A 22,181-nucleotide genomic window follows, 5' to 3' on the forward strand; every position below is an offset into this window, starting at 1 on the left:
AAGGAATAGCTCCTGCTCAGGCACAGAGGAGATCCAACCAGATTCAGTCACAGCAAAGATTGGTCTAAGACACCAAGCACCTCCCAGCTCCATTTGAAGGAAGAGATGGGCAGGTACCAAGAACTCCTCCAACAACCCGAAAGGCAACATGACATCACCAGAATCCAGACATCCCGAAACAACAAGAATTGAACACCCTACTCCAGAAGATATAGAAGAAACCGACCTTAAACAGTACTTTATGAAAATAATAGAGGACCTTAAACAGGAGGTAAAAAACTGCCATAAAGAAATGGAGATGACAAACAAAAAGGTAGACTAAATAAATAAATCTCTCAAAGATACCCAAGAAAAACAAGAAAAACAAGAAAAAGCAATCAAACAAGTAAGGGAAACAGTATAAGACCTGATAAGTGAAATGGAGGTAATGAAGAAAACACAATCTGAGGGAAGACTGGAAATGGAAATTTTAAGTAAACGAACAGAAACTTCAGAAACAAGTATTTCCAACCGAATACAAGAGATGGAAGAAAGAATCTCGGATTCTGAAGATAATATAGAGGAAATAAATTAACAGATTAAAGAACAAAACAAATCTAACAAATTCTTAACACAAAACATCCATGAAATCTGGGATACCATGAAAAGACCAAACCTAAAAAAGAAAAACAAAAAAAAAAAAAAAAAAACCCAAAAAAACAAAAAAAAACAAAAAAACAAAAAAAAAAGACCAAACCTAAGAATAATTGGGGTACAAGAAGGAGACTTAAAACTCAAAGGCCCAGAAAACATAATAAACAAAATTATAGTAGAAAATTTCCCCAACCTAAAGAAGGATATTCCTATGAAGGTACAAGAAGCCTACAGAAAACCAAATAGACTGGATCAAAAAAAGCATACCCATGCCATAAAATAATCAAAACACAAAACATACAGAATAAAGAACAGATATTAAGAGCTGCAAAGGAAAAAGGTCAAGTAACATATAGAGGGAAACCTATCAGAATTACACCTGACTTCTCACTGGAAACTATGAAAGCCAGAAGAGCTCGGATAGATGTGCTACAGACAATAAGGGAACATGGATGCAAGCCCAGACTACTATACCTGGCAAAGCTAGCATTCACCATCAATGGAGAAAACAAGATATCCCAGGACAAAAACAGATGTAAACAATACATAGCCACAAATCCAGCCTTGCAGAAAGTAATAGAGGGAAAATCAGAAACCAAGGAGTCCAACAATGCCCACAATAACTCAGGCATCTAGCGACCCTTCACCAACACAACTAGAAGAAGGGAAACACACAAACACTACTATAAAAAATGACCGGAGTTAACAACCACTGGTCATTAATATCACTTAATATCAATGGACTCAATTCACCTATAAAAAGGCACAAGCTAAGAGATTGGATATGAAAACAGGATCCAACATTCTGCTGTTTACAAGGAACACACCTCAACCACAAAGACAGATACCTACTCAGAGTAAAGGGTTGGGAAAAGGTTTATCAAGCAAATGGACATAAGAAACAAGCCGGTGTGGCCATACTAATTTCTAACAAAGTTGACTTCAAACTAAAATCAATCAGAAGAGATGGAAAGGGACACTTTATACTCATAACAGGAAAAATCCTTCAGAATGAAGTCTCAATCCTGAATATCTATGCCCCTAATATAAAAGCTCCCACTTATGTAAAAGAAACACTTCTAGAACTCAAGGCAGCCATCAAACCTCACACACTAATAGTGGGAGACTTCAACACTCCTCTCTCACCAATGGACAGGTCAATCAGACAGAAACCTAACAGAGAATTGAAAGACTTAATGGAGGTAATGAACCAAATGGACTTAACAGACATCTATAGAACATTCCACCCAAATAGGAAAGAATATACCTTCTTCTCTGCGGCTCATGGAACCTTCTCAAAAATTGACCATAAACTTGGTAACAAAGCAAACTTACACAGTTACAAAAAAGTATTAATAACCACCTGTGTCTTATCGGATCACCATGGATTAAAATTAGAAATCAACAACAGTGCTACCCCCAGAAAGCCCACAAACTCATGGAAACTGAACAGTCAACTACTGAACCACACCTGGGTCAAGGAAGAAATAAAGAAAGAAATTAAAGTCTTTCTTGAATTTAATGAAAACAAAGACACAACATACTCAAACCTATGGGACACTATGAAAGCAGTGCTAAGAGGAAAGTTCATAGCACTAAGTGCCCACTTAAAGAAAACGGAGAAAGCACTCATTGGAGACTTAACAGCATACCAGAAAGCTATGGCAAAAGAAGAAGCAGACTCAACTAGGAGGAGTAGAAGACTGGAAATAATCAAACTGAGGGCAGAAATCAACAAAATAGAAACACAGAAAACAATCCAAAGAATCAATGAAACAAACAGCTGGTTCTTGGAGAAAATCAACAAGATTGACAAACCCCTAGCCAAACTAATCAAACAGCAGAGAGAGAACAAACAAATTAATAAGCTCAGAAATGAAAAGGGGGACATAAAAACAGACACAGGGGAAATTCAGAGAATCATTAGATCTTACTACAAAAGCCTGTATGACACAAAATTGGAAAATGTAAAAGAAATGGACAGTTTTTTAGATAAATACCATATACCAAAGTTAAACCAGGACCAGGTAAATGATCTAAATAGTCCTGTTAGACGCGAAGAATTAGAAACTGTTATCAAAAACCTCCCAACCAAAAAGAGCCCAGGACCAGATGGTTTCAATGCAGATTTCTACCAGAACTTCCAAGAAGACCTAATACCTATACTCCTTAAGGTATTTCATAATATAGAAACACAAGAGTCACTGCCAAATTCCTTTTATGAAGCTACAGTTATCCTGATACCTAAACCACACAAAGACTCAACCAAGAAAGAGAATTACGGGCCAATCTCACTCATGAAAAATGATGCAAAAATTATCAATAAAATACTGGCAAACCGAATCCAAGAACACATTAGAAAAATTATCCACTATGATCAAGTAGGCTTCATCCCAGAGATGCAGGGCTGGTTCAACATACGAAATTCTATCAATGTAATCCATCATATAAATAAACTGAAGGAAAAAAAACATATGGTCATCTCATTAGATGCTGAAAAAGCATTTGACAAAATTCAGCACCCCTTTATGATAAAGGTATTGGAGAGATTAGGGATACAAGGGTCATTCCTAAATATAATAAAGGCTATTTACAGCAAGCCAACAGCTAACATCAAATTAAACGGAGAAAAACTCAAGGCCATCCCACTAAATCAGGAACACGACAAGGCTGTCCACGCTCTCCTTATCTCTTCAATATAGTGCTTGAAGTTCTAGCAATAGCAATAAGACAACATAAGGGAATCAAGGGGATTCGAATTGGAAAGGAAGAAGTTAAACAGTCGTTATTTGCAGATGATATGATAGTGTACATAAGCGACCCCAAAAACTCCACCAAAGAATTCCTACAGCTGATAAACTCCTTTAGTATTGTGGCCGGATACAAGATCAACTCAAAAAAATCAGTTACCCTGATGGAGGAGAGTTATCTGTCTATGTTACTTTTATTGGTTAATTAATAAAGAAACCTGCCTTGGCCCTTTAAGAGAACAGAAAATTAGGTAGGCGGAGTAGACAGAACAGAATTCTGGGAAAGAGTTGGGGAGCCGCTTCAGGCAGTCACCATAGTGAATCGCCATGCTTCTTTCTGAGATGGACGCAGGTTAAGATCTCTCCTGGTAAGCTACCTCTCGTGGTGCTATATAAGTTACTAAATATGGGTTAAAGCAAGATATGAGAATCAACCAATAATAAGCTACAGATAACAGGCCAGGGGCCAGGCAGTATTTAAATGAATACAGTTTCTATGTAATTATTTTGGGTAAACCTAGCCGGGTGGCGGGACACAGCCCGCTGCTCCTTTCAACATTGCCCTCCTATGCACAAAGGATAAGGAAGCAGAGAGGGAATTCAGAGAAGTATCACCTTTCACAATAGCCACAAATAGCATAAGATATCTGGGAGTAACTCTAACCAAGGAAGTAAAGGATTTATTTGACAAGAACTTTAAGTCTCTGAAGAAAGAAATTGAAGAGGATACCAGAAAATGGAAGGATCTCCCTTGCTCATGGATTGGGAGGATCAACATAGTAAAAATGGAAATTCTACCAAAAGCAATCTATAGATTCAATGCAATCCCCATCAAGGTCCCATCAAAATTCTTCACAGATATTGAGAGGACAATAATCAACTTTATATGGAAAAACAAGAAACCCAGGAAGCCAAAACAATCTTATACAATAAAGGTACTTCTGGAGGCATTACCATCCCTGACTTCAAACTCTATTACAGAGCTACAGTATTGAAAACAGCTTGGTATTAGCATAAAAACAGAGAAGTTGACCAATGGAATCGTATAGAAGACCCGGATCTTAAACCACAAACCTACGAACACCTGATTTTTGATAAAGGAGCCAAAAGTACACAATGGAAGAAAGAGGGCATCTTCAACAAATGGTGCTGGCATAACTGGATGTCTACCTGTAGAAGAATGAAAGTAGATCCATATCTATCATCATGCACAAAACTCAAGTCCAAATGGATTAAAGGCCTCAATATTAATCTGAACACACTGAGCTTGATAGAGGAGAAAGTGGGAAGTACTCTACAACAAATGGGCACAGGAGACTGTTTCCTACGTATAACCCCAGCTGCACAGACATTAAGGGCAATATTGAATAAATGGGACCTCCTGAAGCTGAGCAGCTTCTATAAAGCAAAGGACACTGTCACTAAGACACAAAGGCAGCCTACTGACTGGGAAAAGATCTTCACCAACCCTGCAACTGAGAAGGTCTGATCTCCAAAATATATAAGGAACTCAAGAGACTAGACTTTAAAATGCTAATTAACCCAATTAAAAAATGGGGCGCTGAACTGAACAGAGAATTCTCAACAGAAGAAGTTCAAATGGCCAAAAGACACTTAAGATCATGTTCAACCTCCTTAGCTATCAGGAAATGCAAATCAAAACAACTTTGAGATACCATCTTACACCTGTCAGATTGGCTAAAATCAAAAACACCAATGATAACCTTTGCTGGAGAGGTTGTGGGGTAAGGGGTACACTCATCCATTGCTGGTGGGAATGCAAACTTGTCCAACCACTTTGGAAATCAGTGTGGTGGTTTCTCAGGTAATTCGGGATCAACCGACCCCAGGACCCAGCAATTCCACTCTTGGGAATTTACCCAAGAGATGCCCAATCATATTACAAAAGCATTTGTTCAACTATGTTCATAGCACCATTATTTGTAATAGCCAGATCCTGGAAACAGCCTAGATGCCCTTCAGTGGAAGAATGGATGAAGAAAGTGTGGAATATATACATGTTAGAATACTACTCAGCGGTAAAAAAAACAATGACATCTTGAATTTTGCATGCAAATGGATGGAAATAGAAAACACTATTCTAAGTGAGGTAACCCAGACACAAAAAGATGAACATGGGATGTACTCACTCATAATCGGTTTCTAGCCATAAATAAAGGACATCGAGCCTATAATTCGGGATCCTTGAGAAGATAATAAGAAGGTGAACCCCCCAAAAAAAATATAGTAATCCTCCTGGATATTGGAAGTAGACACGATCGCCGTGCAAAAATTGGGAACATGAGGGTGGAGCGAGACTGGGCCAAGGGAATATGGGGAGAGAAACGCATGAAGGAGAGAATGGGGGGAGCTTGGAGGAATGGGATATTTGGGATACAGGAAGGGTGCATATGGGAGCAGGGAAGCATATATCTTAATTAAGGGAGCCATATGAGGGTTGTCAAGAGACTTCACTCTAGAGGGGTTCCCGGCTTTCCATGGAGATGCCCCCAGCTAGTTCCTTGGGCAGCTGAGGAGAGGGAGCCAGTTCCTATGCCATACTGATGAATTTCTTGCATATCACCCTAGAACCTCCACCTGGCGATAGATGAAGGAAATGACTGAGCCCCACATTGGAGCACGGGACTGAGCTCCCAAGGTCCTGATGAGGAGCAGAAGGAGGGAGAACATGAGAAAGAAAGTCAGGACCGTTAGGGGTGCGTTCATCCATGGAGACAGTGGGACAGAACTAACGGGAGATCACCAACTCCAGTTGGAATAGGACTGATGGAACATGAGTCCAAACCGGACTCTCTGAATGTGGCCGACAGTGGAGGCTGACTGAGAAGCCAAAGACAATGGCGCTGGGCTATGATTCTTCTGCATGGACGGTCTCTGTGGGAGCCTTCTCAGCTTGGTTGGTCACCTTCCTGGACCTGAGGGGAATTGGGAGGACCTTGGTCTTAACATAGAGTAGGGAACCCCAATGGCTCCTTGGCCTGGAGAGGGAGGGGGGGAGATATGAGTAGAGGGGAGGGAAGGGAAGGCGGAGGAAAAGGGGAGGAGATGGAAATTTTTAAATATAAAAAATAAACCATAAAAAAAGGAATCATCTCAGCAACAAGGTGTTTGAAGGCCTGATCTCTGCAACTCTGCTGCCTATGGGTCATACAACCACTGTGCTATTCCAACTTGAATTCATGTTTGCAGCTGTCCTCAGCAGATATCCCATGGTTTGGCACCTCTTACTTGCTTTTGTATCCACTGTTTTGCCTTCATAACTTCCCACAAAGTGCCCTCAAAAATCCCCTTGCATGGATGCTGAACCTGACGCATGGATGCTGAACCTGACACATGTCTGGACAGTGATGCTTGCTAAACCACCTCAATCTTGCAACTTTCATTCCATAAAGATAGTACCACAAGGATGTTGGCAAGTCCTGAAGTCAGCATTAAATGCATTTCCTACCCTTGCATCACAATTATATTAGTTTCTTAGATTCTGAAAAAGCATTCTTCTATGTAGGTGCTTACCAGAATAAAGAAAATATTTCTTCATTGAAAAAAAAATAAACCATAAAAAATTACTTTGCTCAACTGCCGACTGAGAGGAACCTAGCACACAGGTTACACCATGAAAGATCTGATTAACAACGCCCCCATTCAGCAGGAAGCAGTTTGGAGAGAGATAACTGTGCCCCTGTTCCCAAATATTGTTTATAAATGTTCTTTTATATTTAAAGGGGGAAATGATATAGATATGAATAATTTACGTTGGTATAAATTTTACTCTATTGATATAAATTTAAGGTCAATTTTGTTATATGTATTTCTGATATTGATTAAGGTATTGTGATTGTGTAGTAAATTTAAAATGTAATGTATAATTAGGAAATATAGTTTGTTAATGGATAATTATCGATATTAGTCAAGCTTGTAGTCATGTTAGTTAGATTTTCTAGATATACAGAGATATATTTCAGTTAGATAGGCATTCCTAATATCTTTCAAAGACTACAGAATATGGCATTTTAAATGTTTTAATAATTTATGGCTTTTCATGACAATGAGACACATCTGCTCCTGGCAGCACTAATCTACTTCAAGAGAAACATGGGCATCAAAGAGGCTCCTTATAGAGTTTGATAGCCATTTGGGCAAGAAACTGCTCTTGCCTGGACTGTTGGCATAAACTGGACACAAAGAACCCTCAGAAAGAGGACTGCTGAACTTGCCTAAAGGTGAGATGATCTTTTGGGGTTCCTGATTCATGAAAGAGTCTGTGAGACATTCTGCAGGACACAGCAGATAGTAACTGAACTGCCTTTGAAATTTCCTGATTCATGGAAATGTCTGCTGGAAACTATGGGCCTGTAGGCTGAAGATGGATGCCCCAATGGTGCAGAGGAACTTTGGGTGACTGTCCAGGCAGCGAGATGTCTCTGTGATTTCTAGAGTTTTGTACGTTGCTTACTTCTCATTTACTTAGGTAATATTATATCCTTCTAGAGTCTTTGATGGAGTTGAAGAATAGATAGATAGTTATAGTTGTTTTCCTTTGTTATGATAAAAGATAAAATAGATATAAATATTGTATCTGTACTTCATACTTTAAACTGTTTTGTTATATGTAATTTTGCTATGTTAAAGTTAAAACCTTCTTTTTTGTTTAAACAGAAAAAAATTAAAAAATAAAAATAAATATCCTAATGTTCATGTGCAGATACATTTCAAATGTAAAGTCTTATGTTTTAAAATGTGAGCAGTATGTGTGTTAATTTTTAATTAATATATAAGCATATAAGTTTATACATTAAGATATTAGAAACTTACTTTTCTCCATATCACATTTTTTTACAAAATCATATCATATACGATTCCATTGGCCGACTTCTCTGTTTTTATGCCAATAACAAGCTGTTTTCAATATTGTAGCTCTGTAATAGTGTTTGAAGTCAGGGATGGTAATGCCTCCAGAAGTACCTTTATTGTATAAGATTGTTTTGGCTATCCTGGGTTTCTTGTTTTTCCATATAAAGTTGATTATTGTCCTCTCAATATCTGTGAAGAATTTTGATGAGATCTTGATGGGGATTGCATTGAATCTATCTATAGATTGCTTTTGGTAGAACTGCCATTTTTACTATGTTGATCCTCCCAATCCATGAGCAAGGGAGATCCTTCCATTTTCTGGTATCCTTTTTAATTTCTTTCTTCAGAGACTTATAGTTCTTGTCAAATAAATCCTTCACTTCCTTGGTTAGAGTTACTCCAAGATATCTTATGCTATTTGTGGCTATTGTGAAAGGTGATACTTCTCTGATTTCCCTCTCTGCTTCCTTATCCTTTGTGTATAGGAGGGCAACTGATTTTTTGGAGTTGATCTTGTATCCTGCCACGTTACTGAAGGATTTTATCAGCTGTAGGAATTCTTTGGTGGAGTTTTTGGGGTCGCTTATGTATACTATCATATCATCTGCAAATAACGATTGTTTAACTTCTTCCTTTCCAAATCGAATCCCCTTGATTCCCTTCTGTTGTCTTATTGCTATTGCTAGAACTTCAAGCACTGTATTGAAGAGATAAGGAGAGAGTGGACAACAGCCTTGTTGTGTTCCTGAATTTAGTGGGATGGCCTTGAGTTTCTCTCCATTTAATTTGATGTTAGCTGTCGGCTTGCTGTAAATAGCTTTTATTATATTTAGGAATGACCCTTGTATCCCTAATCTCTCCAAGACCTTTATCATAAAGGGGTGCTGAATTTTGTCAAATGCTTTTTCAGCATCTAATGAGATGACCATATGGTTTTTTTCCTTCAGTTTATTTATATGATGGGTTACATTGATAGAATTTCATATGTTGAACCAGCCCTGCATCTCTGGGATGAAGCCTACTTGATCGTAATGGATAATTTTTTTGATGTGTTCTTGGATTCGGATTGCCAGTATTTTATTGAGAATTTTTGCGTCAATGTTCATGAGTTGGATTGGCCTATAATTCTCTTTCTTGGTTGAGTCTTTGTGTGGTTTAGGTATCAGGGTAACTGTAGCTTCATAAAAGGAATTTGGCAGTGACTCTTCTCCTTCTGTATTATAAAATACCTTAAGGAGTATAGGTATTAGGTCTTCTTGGAAGTTCTGGTAGAAATCTGCATTGAAACCATCTGGTCCTGGGCTCTTTTTGGTAGGGAGGTTTTTGATAACAGTTTCTAATTCTTCGCGACTAACAGGACTATTTAGAGCATTTGCCTGGTCCTGGTTTACCTTTGGCATATGGTACTTATCTAAAAAAATGTGCATTTCTTTTACATTTTCCAATTTTGTGTCATACAGGCTTTTGTAGTAAGATCTAATGATTCTCTGAATTTCCCCTGTGTCTGTGGTTATGTCCCCCTTTTCCTTTATGATCTTATTAATTTGCATTTTCTCTCTCTGTTGTTTGATTAGTTTGGCTAGGGGTTTGTCAATCTTGTTGATTTTCTCCAAGAACCAGCTTTTTGTTTCATTGATTCTTTGGATTGTTTTCTGTGTTTCTATTTTGTTGATTTCTGCCCTCAGTTTGATTATTTCCAGTCTTCTACTCCTCCTAGTTGAGTCTGCTTCTTCTTTTGCCATAGCTTTCTGGTATGCTGTTAAGTCTCCAATGAGTGCTTTCTCCGTTTTCTTTAAGTGGGCACTTAGTGCTATGAACTTTCCTCTTAGCACTGCTTTCATAGTGTCCCATAGGTTTGAGTATGTTGTGTCTTTGTTTTCATTAAATTCAAGAAAGACTTTAATTTCTTTCTTTATTTCTTCCTTGACCCAGGTGTGGTTCAGTAGTTGACTGTTCAGTTTCCATGAGTTTGTGGGCTTTCTGGGGGTAGCACTGTTGTTGATTTCTAATTTTAATCCATGGTGATCCGATAAGACACAGGTGGTTATTAATACTTTTTTGTAACTGTGTAAGTTTGCTTTGTTACCAAGTTTATGGTCAATTTTTGAGAAGGTTCCATGAGCCGCAGAGAAGAAGGTATATTCTTTCCTATTTGGGTGGAATGTTCTATAGATGTCTGTTAAGTCCATTTGGTTCATTACCTCCATTAAGTCTTTCAATTCTCTGTTAGGTTTCTGTCTGATTGACCTGTCCATTGGTGAGAGAGGAGTGTTGAAGTCTCCCACTATTAGTGTGTGAGGTTTGATGGCTGCCTTGAGTTCTAGAAGTGTTTCTTTTACATAAGTGGGAGCTTTTATATTAGGGGCATAGATATTCAGGATTGAGACTTCATTCTGAAGGATTTTTCCTGTTATGAGTATAAAGTGTCCCTTTCCATCTCTTCTGATTGATTTTAGTTTGAAGTCAACTTTGTTAGAAATTAGTATGGCCACACCGGCTTGTTTCTTATGTCCATTTGCTTGATAAACCTTTTCCCAACCCTTTACTCTGAGTAGGTATCTGTCTTTGTGGTTGAGGTGTGTTCCTTGTAAACAGCAGAATGTTGGATCCTGTTTTCATATCCAATCTCTTAGCTTGTGCCTTTTTATAGGTGAATTGAGTCCATTGATATTAAGTGATATTAATGACCAGTGGTTGTTAACTCCGGTCATTTTTTATAGTAGTGTTTGTGTGTTTCCCTTCTTCTAGTTGTGCTGGTGAAGGGTCGCTAGATGCCTGAGTTATTGTGGGCATTGTTGGACTCCTTGGTTTCTGATTTTCCCTCTATTACTTTCTGTAAGGCTGGATTTGTGGCTATGTATTGTTTACATCTGTTTTTGTCCTGGGATATCTTGTTTTCTCCATTGATGGTGAATGCTAGCTTTGCCAGGTATAGTAGTCTGGGCTTGCATCCATGTTCCCTTATTGTCTGTAGCACATCTATCCAAGCTCTTCTGGCTTTCATGGTTTCCAGTGAGAAGTCAGGTGTAATTCTGATAGGTTTCCCTCTATATGTTACTTGACCTTTTTCCTTTGCAGCTCTTAATATCTGTTCTTTATTCTGTATGTTTTGTGTTTTGATTATTTTATGGCGTGGGTATGCTTTCTTTTGATCCAGTCTATTTGGTGTTCTGTAGGCTTCTTGTACCTTCATAGGAATATCCTTCTTTAGGTTGGGGAAATTTTCTACTATAATTTTGTTTAATATATTTTCTGGGCCTTTGAGTTGTAATTCTTCTCCTTCTTCTACCCCAATTATTCTTAAGTTTGGTCTTTTCATGGTGTCCCAGATTTCCTGGATGTTTTGTGTTAAGAATTTATTGGATTTGTTTTGTTCTTTAATCTGTGAGTTTATTTCCTCTATAGTGTCTTCAGAGTTTGAGATTCTTTCTTCCATCTCTTGTATTCATTTGGAAATACTTGTCTCTGAAGTTTCTGTTCATTTACTCAGAATTTCCATTTCCATTCTTCTGTCAGATTGTGTTTTCCTCATACCTCCATTTCATTTTTCAGGTCTTATACTGTTTCCCTTACCTGTTTGATTGCTTTTTCTTGTTTTTCTTGGGTATCTTTGAGAGATTTATTTATTTCGTCTACCTTTTTGTTTGTCATCTCCATTTCTTTATGGCAGTTTTTTACCTCCTGTTTAAGGTCCTCTATTATTTTCATAAAGTACTGTTTATGGTCGGTTTCTTCTATATCTTCTGGAGTAGGGTGTTCAATTCTTGCTGTTTCGGGATGACTGGATTCTGGTGATGTCATGTTGCCTTTCGGTTTGTTGGAGGAGTTCTTGCATTGGTGCCTGCCCATCTCTTCCTTCAAATGGAGCTAGTAGAGACTTTGTGACTTGTTCCAATCCTTGCTCTGACTGAATCTGGGTGGATCTCCTCAGTGCCAGAGCAGGAGCTATTCCTTGCAGCACAATCTGAAGGAGCCCGCACTCCCTTGACGGGCTCCTCAGACCTGCCTGGAGGGCAGCCTCTGCCCCCTCTGGTTAGGTGGCCTTGGTACAGGGTCAGGACACTTGAATACAGTAGGGATGACCATCCAGATGGGACTCCACAGCACTGAATCAGGGATTCCTGGTAGCTGAGGTATGCCTCCCAGATGTGTCTTCTGGTTTTAAGATCTGGTGTCTTTGCTCCCAGATGTGTCTTCTGGTACAAATATCCGCTGTCTTTGCTCCCAGATGTGTCTTTTGGTCCTTTCAGATGTGTCTTCTGGCTGTAATATCCAGTGTCTTTGCTCCCAGATGTTTCTTCTGGTCCTAATATCCAGTGTCTTTGCTGGCCAGGGAGTTCCTGAGAGGGCCTACCTTGCCGCAGGCAGGCTATTGAGACAAAGAAACTCCCACCAGCTGGTTGTACTCCCTACGCAGTCCCAGCACCCTGATCGGGCTGAGCTGGAGATGTTATGAACCCAAAGAGGGGAGGAAGAAGGGACGGTTTTTCTGGGTACAAGCTGGGTGGGATCGGAAGATGGAGGCAGTAGCCAGTGAGACTAGCCCCAGCCAGAAGACTAGAAAGTGAAGCCGGTCAGGGAGTGGCTGTGATCTGTCTCCCAGGCTGCTGCCGAGGGGTCAACAACAACACAATTCTTAACAGACCTTGAAAGAACAATACTCAACTTCATGTGGAAAAACAAAAAAAATCAAAGATAGCTAAAACAAACCTGTACAATAAAGGAGCTTTCAGAGACATCCCTTACATCAAACTCTATTATAGAGTTATAATAATTAGAACAACTTGGTATTGGCATAAAAACAGACACATTGATCAATGGAGTCAAATTGTACACTCTAACATAAATCCACACACCTATGAACACCACATTTTGATCAAGAAACCAAAATTTTAGAATGGAAAAAAGAAAGCATCTTCAACTATGGTACTGATATAAGTGGATGTTGACATGTAGAAGAATGCAAATTGAACCATATTGATCACCCTTCGAAAACTCAAGTTCAAGTGGATCTAAGATCTCAACATAAATCTAGTTACACTGAATCTGATAGAAGGCAAAGTGGGACATAGCCTTGAATAAATTGGCATAGGAGACCACTTCCTGAATATAATACCACTAGCACAGACACTGAGATCGAGAATTAACAAATGGGACCTCTTGAAACTGAAAAGCTTCTGTAAGGCAAAGGCCACTATCAAAAAGACAAAACATTAGCCTCCAGAATGGAAAAAGATCTTAACCTACTCTACACCTGATAGAGGGTTGAACTACAAAATATATAAATAACTCAAGAAACTAAATATCAAAATACCAGATAAAGCAATTTAAAATGGAGTACAAAGTTTTTTTAACAAAAGAATATTAAATGATTAAAAGAAGTTTAAATAACTCCTCAACATGCTTAGTTATTAGGGAACTGCAAATTAAAATGAGTCTGAAATATCATCTTGCGCCTGTCAGCATGGCTAACATCAAAAACACTGATGACATCTTATGTTGGAGAGATGTGTAGAAATGTTCCCGTTAGTGGGAACATTTACTTAGTGGGAGTGCAAACCTGTATGGTTATTTGGAAATCAATATGGCAGTTTCTCAGAAAATAAGAAAACAACCTATCTCAAGACCCAGCTATAACAATCTTGGGAATATACCCAAAGGATTCTCAATAGTACCACAAGGACACTTGCTCAAGTATGTTCATAGCAGCTTTAATGTTAACAGTCTGAACCTGGAAACAACCTAGATGCCCCTCAGCCAAAAAATAGATAAAGGAAATGTGGTACAATTACACAATGGAGTATTACTCGGCTATAAAAGACAATGGCATCATAAAATTTGTAGGCAAAAGGGTAGAACTAAAAAAAAAAATTCTCAATGAGGTTACCCAGACTCAGAAAGACAAATAGCATATGTACTCACTCATAAATGGATTTTAGGAGTAAAGTATAGGAAACCAACCTACAATTGAAAGTCTCTCAGAGGCTAGATGACAAGGACCAAAGAGTGATTAATGGAATTCCCTGGAAACAGAAAACAGAAGGGATCTCTTGGGTAAATATGGATAAGGAGAGGGAATGGAGGGATGAGATCTTGAGGGAGCTGATTAGGTGGCCTGAGTGCAGGAAATGGGTTGGAGGTGAGACAGAGCAGGAGAGTAACTCAAGAGATGTTTTGTTCAGAGGTAATTTTGGTGTTAGGAAGAAACCTGGCACCAGAGAAACCCCCAGGAATTCACAAGGTTAACAGCTAAGATTCCTAGGAAGAGTTGAGAGGATATCTTAACTGGACATCTACTGTAATCATATTGGTGACTGCCCTACTTGTCATCAGAGATGCTCTATCCAGTAACTGAAGGAAACAGATTAAGAAATCCAAAACCACACACTGGGCTGAGTTCTGGGAGTCTTGTTGAAGAAAGGGAGGAGTGATTTAAAAGTCAGGGGTTCATGGTGGGGGAACACAGAGACAGCTGAGCTGAGCTCGAGGAGGCTTATGGACACTGGACTAACAGTTAGGGAGCATCCATAGGACCGACCTACACACTCCACATGTGGGTGACAGTTGTGTAGCTTGGTGGCTTTGTAAGGCACCTAGTAGTGAGATCAGGGCCTTTCCATGGTGCTTAACTGGCTTTTGGAAACCTGTTCTCCATGCTGGATTACCTTACCCAGCCTGGATGCAAGGGGAGGAACTTCTTCTTCCTTAAACTTGATGTATTGTTCTTTGCTGAAGCCCATGGGAGGCCAGCACCTTTCTGAATGTTGATGGAGGAAGAGTGGAAGGGGAGGGATTAAATGGGAAGCAGCGGGGAGAAGGGGGACTAGAGGAGAGGAGGGAGAGGAAACTGTGGTGAATATGTAGAGTAAATGAAAAAAGTATTATTTAAATACAAAAACTCAGAAGAGTTCAGGTAGTTCTTCCCAATAGTCTCAAACTACACAACAGAATGAGGGGTGTCTCCCCCTGCCCTCTCTTCACTTCACTTATTCTATGAAAATTTCAATTAGCTTAAAAAAGAAAAAGGCATAAAGTTGGGAGGGTACAAGTTAGAAGGTGTATGGGGAGGCTAGAAGAGGGAAATAGGGGTGACCCAATACAGTTGGACATATTGTCAGGTCCCAGAGAATCTCAGGAAGTGACTGAGGTGCTTTTGAGCATACCAAAGCTCACACTAGTCAGCAGCTTACTCAATACCTGTGTTCTTCTCTGCTCTTCTCACCACACTCCTGTCCCAAACATCTCCAGTCCAGAGGCTTCTCTTTCCTTCCCCCAGATCCTCATTCCTATAAAAACCTTACATTTTGGGCATTTAATTTCTTGGCTCCTCTTGGCTTGCTCTTGGCCTCTTTGGTCTCTTGTTCTCTTCTCTCTCTCTTCTCTTCCCTTCTTCCTCTTTCCCTCTATATCTCTCCTCTCATGATGCAGTTCAGTCTGGACTCTTCTGAATACCTCCGGCTGAACTCTTCCTCATATCTACAATGGAAACCTTCTCAGTCATAAGTTGGAGCAGTTGTGTTGTGGGGACAGGACAGATATCCCTAACCTGATGGCACTATCACAATCATGAGAGTGCTCAGACCTGAGTTATAATTTATACAGGTCCCCTGAGATGGCTAAAGAAAGTTAAAAGGGAGAATGGTATCCCTTAAGGGCCATTGACCCTTTTCTATGGAGTGTCTGGGAGATCTTAGTGGCCCGAAGGTAAGACAAGAATTGAATAATGGGCTGTGATATATTAAGAGTTACCTTTGCTTGTGTAAAACTTACTTATCATTGTGGGAAAGGGAGGAAATGGTCTTTTTATTACTGTAAAGAGGAAAGGAAAAGACAACTGAGGGAAGAAGAGAGTGTTCTTGCCCAGCTATGGGTTCCATGGGTAGTTGTAATATGCATCTTTCTGATGTCCACCTTTCAAACTGCCTTTGCCCATCCCCTTCCACATGAAGTGCTGTGTTGGCTCTATGGCTGAAGTCCCTCTGTGAGCAGAGAATGAATTCACTTCATCTCAACTGAGTTGAGTCTAAGTTTGGTGTATTCCAGTAAATTAAAATGCCACAGCAATGTCTTCAAGTTCATTCACATAAGCTTAAAATTCTCAAAAATAAAGAAAAAGCTATTTTTAAATTACAATTTTAAATACTTTTCCATTGTGATGCACCTAATGTGTCTATTTGTTTCTACTGGATGGAACTACACATAAGAGTAAGTCTCAGGCCAGACAAAATCCCAGCATGGAGAGGATATGTGGGCAGAATTCCACCCATAACAGAACATCTGATAGCAATTGGTATCCGCTGAAAGAGGGAAAGTTGCTTTTTTTCAATGGTGTCACTCAGGTAGATCAACCACACTCCAGTCAGTGACCATACACCCAAGAATATATGGGCAGCACGATAAGACAAGATGATTTAAAGACAAGAGTACATATATATGGGTGGGCAAGAAGAGAGAGGTGGACCTAGAGGCACTGGAGGAGGGGCTCAAACTGCAAACTAATAAAAATAAGTTTTTCTGGGCCTTCTTTTCAACAAAGGTCTACACTTCTAAAACTTGCTGGCCCTCAGTTCAGGAGGAAGCTCCAGGTTCCCTGCATCAATGTCATATTCCATACATAGACTAGAAACTGACCCACTTTTGGTGTCCTAGTGCAAAAACATCCATACCACATTGAGTATTTCACATTTGAATATCTCTGTGTTGACAAAAGTTTGTTTGGACCCCAAAGTCCAAAGCAGTGTTTCTTTCACATATGCCTTGTGCCCTGTTGGCTTCAGTAAGTTTGACTCACATCCCAGCTGACATCAAGCCTATTTCTTCCTTCAACTCTCATCAGCTTTTCCCATGGACAACTAAGTTTCATGGTTTTCATAGTTTGTGCTTTTTTGTTAATTTTTTTGTTTGTTTACAATGGCCCCAGGAACACATCTATGGCACTCTCTGTTGCTGCTCACTGTAAGAGGTTGAGTGTATCTTCTATGTGGTCAGTGTCATTGAGAGAAGTGGTGTCAGCAGTGGGATCACTGTTAATAGATAAACAATTTTTTTGATGCAGCTGTCAAAAGAAAACTGAATCTGAAGACATGAGACTGAGACTTCTCTGGAAACTGTTACACTGATACCAGCTGGATGTGAAGTTTTGGATACCAAGGTGACTACCGCACTGGGTTCCTGAGATCAGGGCATACACATGGAGCTCAGTGAAAGCAAGTGTTCCATGAGTATGTTACTCACGTCATGGTGAGGATCAGCCTAGATGACTGTAGGTGAAACAGGATGAGTTCAGTGAACCTGCAGGTTAGGCACTTTTTGGACAACAAGAAGCTGAGAGTCTGACTCTTATTATCTTTCAAGTTTTCTAAAAGAATATACAAGGTGAACTTCTACTAGGAGTTTGGCAAACAAGCCTCTAACAAAGGCATAGGTAAATTATTTCTCAACAGAGGAAGCTCAAATAGCTGAGAAACACTAAAAGAAATGTTTAACACGCTAAGCCATCAGGGAAATGCAAATCAAAACTACTTTTGAGATTCCATCTCACATTGAGAAGAATTGCTAAGACCAATAACACAAGTGACAGTGTGACAATAGCACAAGTGAGGGTGTGGAGCAAAGGGAACACACCTCCATTGCTGGTGGGAGTGCAAAATTATACAGCCACTTTAGGAATCAATATCGCTATGGTGAATCCTTAGAAAGGCAGGGATTGATCTGCCTCAAGATTCAGCTATAACACTTTTGGGTGTATACCCAAAGAATGCTTCCTCCAACTACAGACTTGACACTTGTTCAACCATGTTCATTGCTGCTCTATTCTTAATAGCTAGAAACTGAAAATAAATAGATGTCCCTCAAAAGAAGAATCAAAAAAAGAAACATGGTGCATTTACAAAATGGAATATTACTCAGCTCTTGAAAAAAATGACAACATAATTTTTACAGGTAAATGGATATAACTAGAAAAAATAAATCTGAGTGAGATAACCCAGATCAAGAAAGATAAATAATGTATTCACTTACACATGGATATTATCCATTAAATAAATGATAACTAAGATACGATGTGTAGACCAAGAGAGGCTAGGTTTTGATGAGAGAATGATGGGAAATATATTGATATCCCTGGGAGGGGAAATAGATTTTAAGGGTGGACTGGATGAGCAGGGGGACAGGAAAGAGAAGATAAGGTGGGGAGGGGAAGAGGAGATAGTGTTGAGGGAAGGGATGCAGGGAGAGACAGCAGGGATGGAGGGGCATTTGAGAGATGGTGTCAAAACTTAGTGCAGTGGAAACTTCTTAAAATATGTGAAAGTAATTCTAATGAAATCTCCTAACAATGGGGAGGGGAAGAAAGTCCCAACTGGCCATCTCTTTAGGTTTCCAGTTCTGGGTTGCATTCAATTGAGTTGTTGGTCAAAGGGGTCCCATGGGAATTCCCCAACCACCCAGGCTGTTACCAAGACAGTGGATTGCTCTCTGCAAATTAACAGCTGGGCCTTGTGGCTGAGGATAGCAGCCACACAACTAATTGAACATGGGGAACTCAAGCGTTCACCCCTATGTCCTTGTGTCGTTGGTTTGGGAAGGCACTCTGCAGGCTACCTACCAAAAGAGAAATGTAAACACCATCTCAGTAACAAAACCTTTGACCTACAATCTGCCCTGCCTCCAAGATATGTTAGGACAATGGTGGTATAGAGCTTGTGGGATACTCAACCAATGTCTGATTTGACTTAAGGAACTCTCCATGAAATGGAACCCATAAGCAAAACTGCCTGGGTGACCAAAAACTAGAGACTAGGTAGCCCAGAGACACAGGTCTATTTTTAAGTATCAATAAAATAATGATATTCTGTTATACTTATAGATCAGTGCATTATTGAGTCATCATCAGAGAAGCTTCCTCTTGAAGCAGATGTGAACAGATACAGCAATGTAGAGACCTACAGACATACATTATCCATAGAGAGAAAGTCCTTGGAACACATAACTCTAAATGAGATGTCTCCCTAAAATCCCTCCTCTCGGAGTTCAGGAAACCCTTAGAAGAGTAGACAGAAAGAGTGCATGGGTCATAGGCACTGGAGGACACCAGGAAAACAAAGTCCTCTGAGTCAGCTGGGCAAGATTCATATGAACTCCCGAGACTAAAGCAACATGCACAAGGCATTGCATGTGTTAGGATAAAATCTTAAGATAAGCATCCTTGCTGGCACAAAGAAATCCAGTCAGACCAGATAAGCCAAATTAAATGCCCATGTTTAATAGCAGCACACTCCCAGGTAGCCAAGAGAGCATGCTGAGAGGAAGACAGAGGGAACACACATTAAACCCAAAACCACTTGCTTCTCTTTTCAGCATCAGCTTAAATAACCTGTGGGGTCAGCGCTTGGCAGGCTGGGAGTTAGAGTCTAAGAGCAAAGCGTTTAGCAGGCTTGGAATTGGAGTCCAAGCACAAAGCGCTTGGCAGGCTGGGAGTTGGAGTCCAAGAGCAAAGCGTTTGGCAGGCTGGGAATTGGAGTCCAAGCACAAAGCGCTTAGCAGGCTGGGAGTGACACTTCCAACTCCATATTTTATTTCAGCCTTTTTGGATGTAAGGGTGTTAGAGGACTGGGGGTCTCACTTTTGACCAAACATCCCAGAGTCCTCGCAAATAGGGCTGTTGGCTCAAGTTTGTCTGCTTCCTGTGGGCTCGGGGTGACACGAGGGAGCAGAGAGCTGGGAGAGGTGTGGCTGGGGTGGCATCAAGTTTGTTGTCGTCCTGGAATCCTCATGCAACTGTTTTTTGAGTGAGATGAGAAGGCAGGTGGCTAGGAAAAAATATTATTACTGGTCCTATACATTAACTGCCAAAAAGAATGGAACAGGGAAGTCCAACAGGTTGGACAGGTGAGGCTTGTGTGTATTCGATACAACCAGATGTTAATCGGTATGTGTCCTTCATCTAGGAGAGTTGGTGCTAATGGTGAAGTCCCAGGAGCTGTTGCAGGTGCTTGTGGTTATCTGGACAGCACTTCCTGAGTTGGTCTTGGCCCAGGCAGCAGGAATGACCTGTAAAATATGCTTGAAACTGGCTGGGGTTAGCAAAAGTCTCTGGAGACTGTTGGTTTTTGTTTTTTTTTTTTAACTTTTATTTTTTTTAACCGTCCTGCTTTTGATCAGTAGACCTTTTCCAAGAACCTGTAAGAGAACTGGAACAGATTTACATCTTGGTATCTTTTGGTTAAGACAATTAAAGTAATTGAGAACCCTGAATTTTTAAGATACAGGAGGCTTAGTTTTTTATCAGACCTGATTTTGACACAGCAGCAGAACTCTTTCGGGAAACTGTAAGAGAACTAGAACAGATTTACATCATAGCAAAAGGCTATTGCTTTAGGTTAAAAGGTATGAACCCTTTAGGATACAATTAAAGTTAAAAATATGCTTGAAACTGACTTTGGTTAGCAAAAGGCTCTGGATACTTTTTTTAAAAAATCAGATATGATTTTGATACAGCAGTAGAACTTTTCCAGGAACCTGGAAGAGAACTGGAACAAATTTACATCATAGCAGAAGACTCTTGCTTTAGGTTAAAAGATATGAACATTTTAGAATACAATTAAAATAAATTGGGAACTCTGTAGGAGGAGGGCCCACTTGTTCATCCCAGCAACCCAGAACTGAACTAACCACACAAAAACTGTATTAATTAAATCATTACTTGGCCCATTAGCTCTAGCTTCTTATTGGCTAACTCTTATATTAATTTAACCCATTTCTAGTAATCTGTGTATTGCCATGTGGCAGTGGCTTACCAGGTAAAATTCCCAAGCATCTGTCTCTGGCAGATCCATGGTGTCTCTCTGATGCCACCCTTCTTCTTCCCCGCATACAGCCTAGCTTTCCCCTCCTAGTTCTGTTCTTCCCTGCCATAGGCTCTAAGCAGTTCTTTATTAACCAATGAAAGCAACATATAGACAGAAGGACCTCCTACACCAGAACTCTGAAACTGTGAAGATACACCTGAAACCCATTAATCCTGGACTATGAAACCTGTTAAAGAACAGTGCCTTAAGTTGTCAAATGCCCTTAGACAGATCTGGGAAGATACAGCTGAGCAAAAATGAAGCAGCATTTTAGCTACACAGGCAATCCCAAATGCTCCCCTACTCCTTGAAGAACACCAGTCTTAGAAGAAGTGCTTGCCGTCAGCTGTTGAGTATAAGAGGCCCAAAGATTTTCCTGCGTGGGGAAGATTTTGGCTACCTGGCTTGGCAGGATGAGCAAATCGATTCCCGGGTGAAGCATCCAGAAAGCTGAAGAGGTGAAAGCAACATTTTTGCTGTGTGGATGGCTATACCTAACCCAATGGCAATGCTAATTAACCCAAATAAAAAAATGGAGCATTGAACTGAACAGAGAATTCTCAACAGAAGAAGTGCAAATGGCCAAGAGACACTTAAGGTTATGCTCAACCTCCTTAGCCATTAGGGAAATGCAAATCAAAACAACTCTAAGATACCATCTTACACCTGTCAGAATGGCTAAAATCAAAAACACCAATGATAGCCTATGCTGGAGAGTATTTGGAGTAAGGGGAACACTCATCCATTGTTGGTGGGAATGCAAACTTGTGCAACCATTTTGGAAAGCAGTGTGGTGGTTTCTCAGGAAACTGGGAGTCAACCTACCTCAGGACCCAGCAATTCCACTCTTTGGAATATGCCCAAGAGATGCCCAATCATACTACAAAAGCATTTGTTCAACTATGTTCATAGCAGCATTATTTGTAATACCCAGAACCTGGAAACAACCTAGGTGCCCGTCAATAGAAGAATGGATAAAGAAGGTGTGACACATATACACTTTAGAGTTCTACTCAGCGGTAAAAAAACAATGACATCTTGAACTTTGCATGCAAATGGATGGAAATAGAAAACACTA

General features: G+C 39.9%; 1 gene segment (V, D, J or C); it reads left to right on the forward strand.

Annotated features, from left to right (window-relative positions):
- Positions 1-22,181, forward strand: part of LOC119819860 — a 719,441-nt gene that overhangs the window by 396,593 nt on the left and 300,667 nt on the right.

The sequence above is a fragment of the Arvicola amphibius genome, chromosome 7, assembly GCF_903992535.2.
Source record: "Arvicola amphibius chromosome 7, mArvAmp1.2, whole genome shotgun sequence".
In the NCBI taxonomy this organism is placed as follows: Eukaryota; Metazoa; Chordata; class Mammalia; order Rodentia; family Cricetidae; genus Arvicola; species Arvicola amphibius.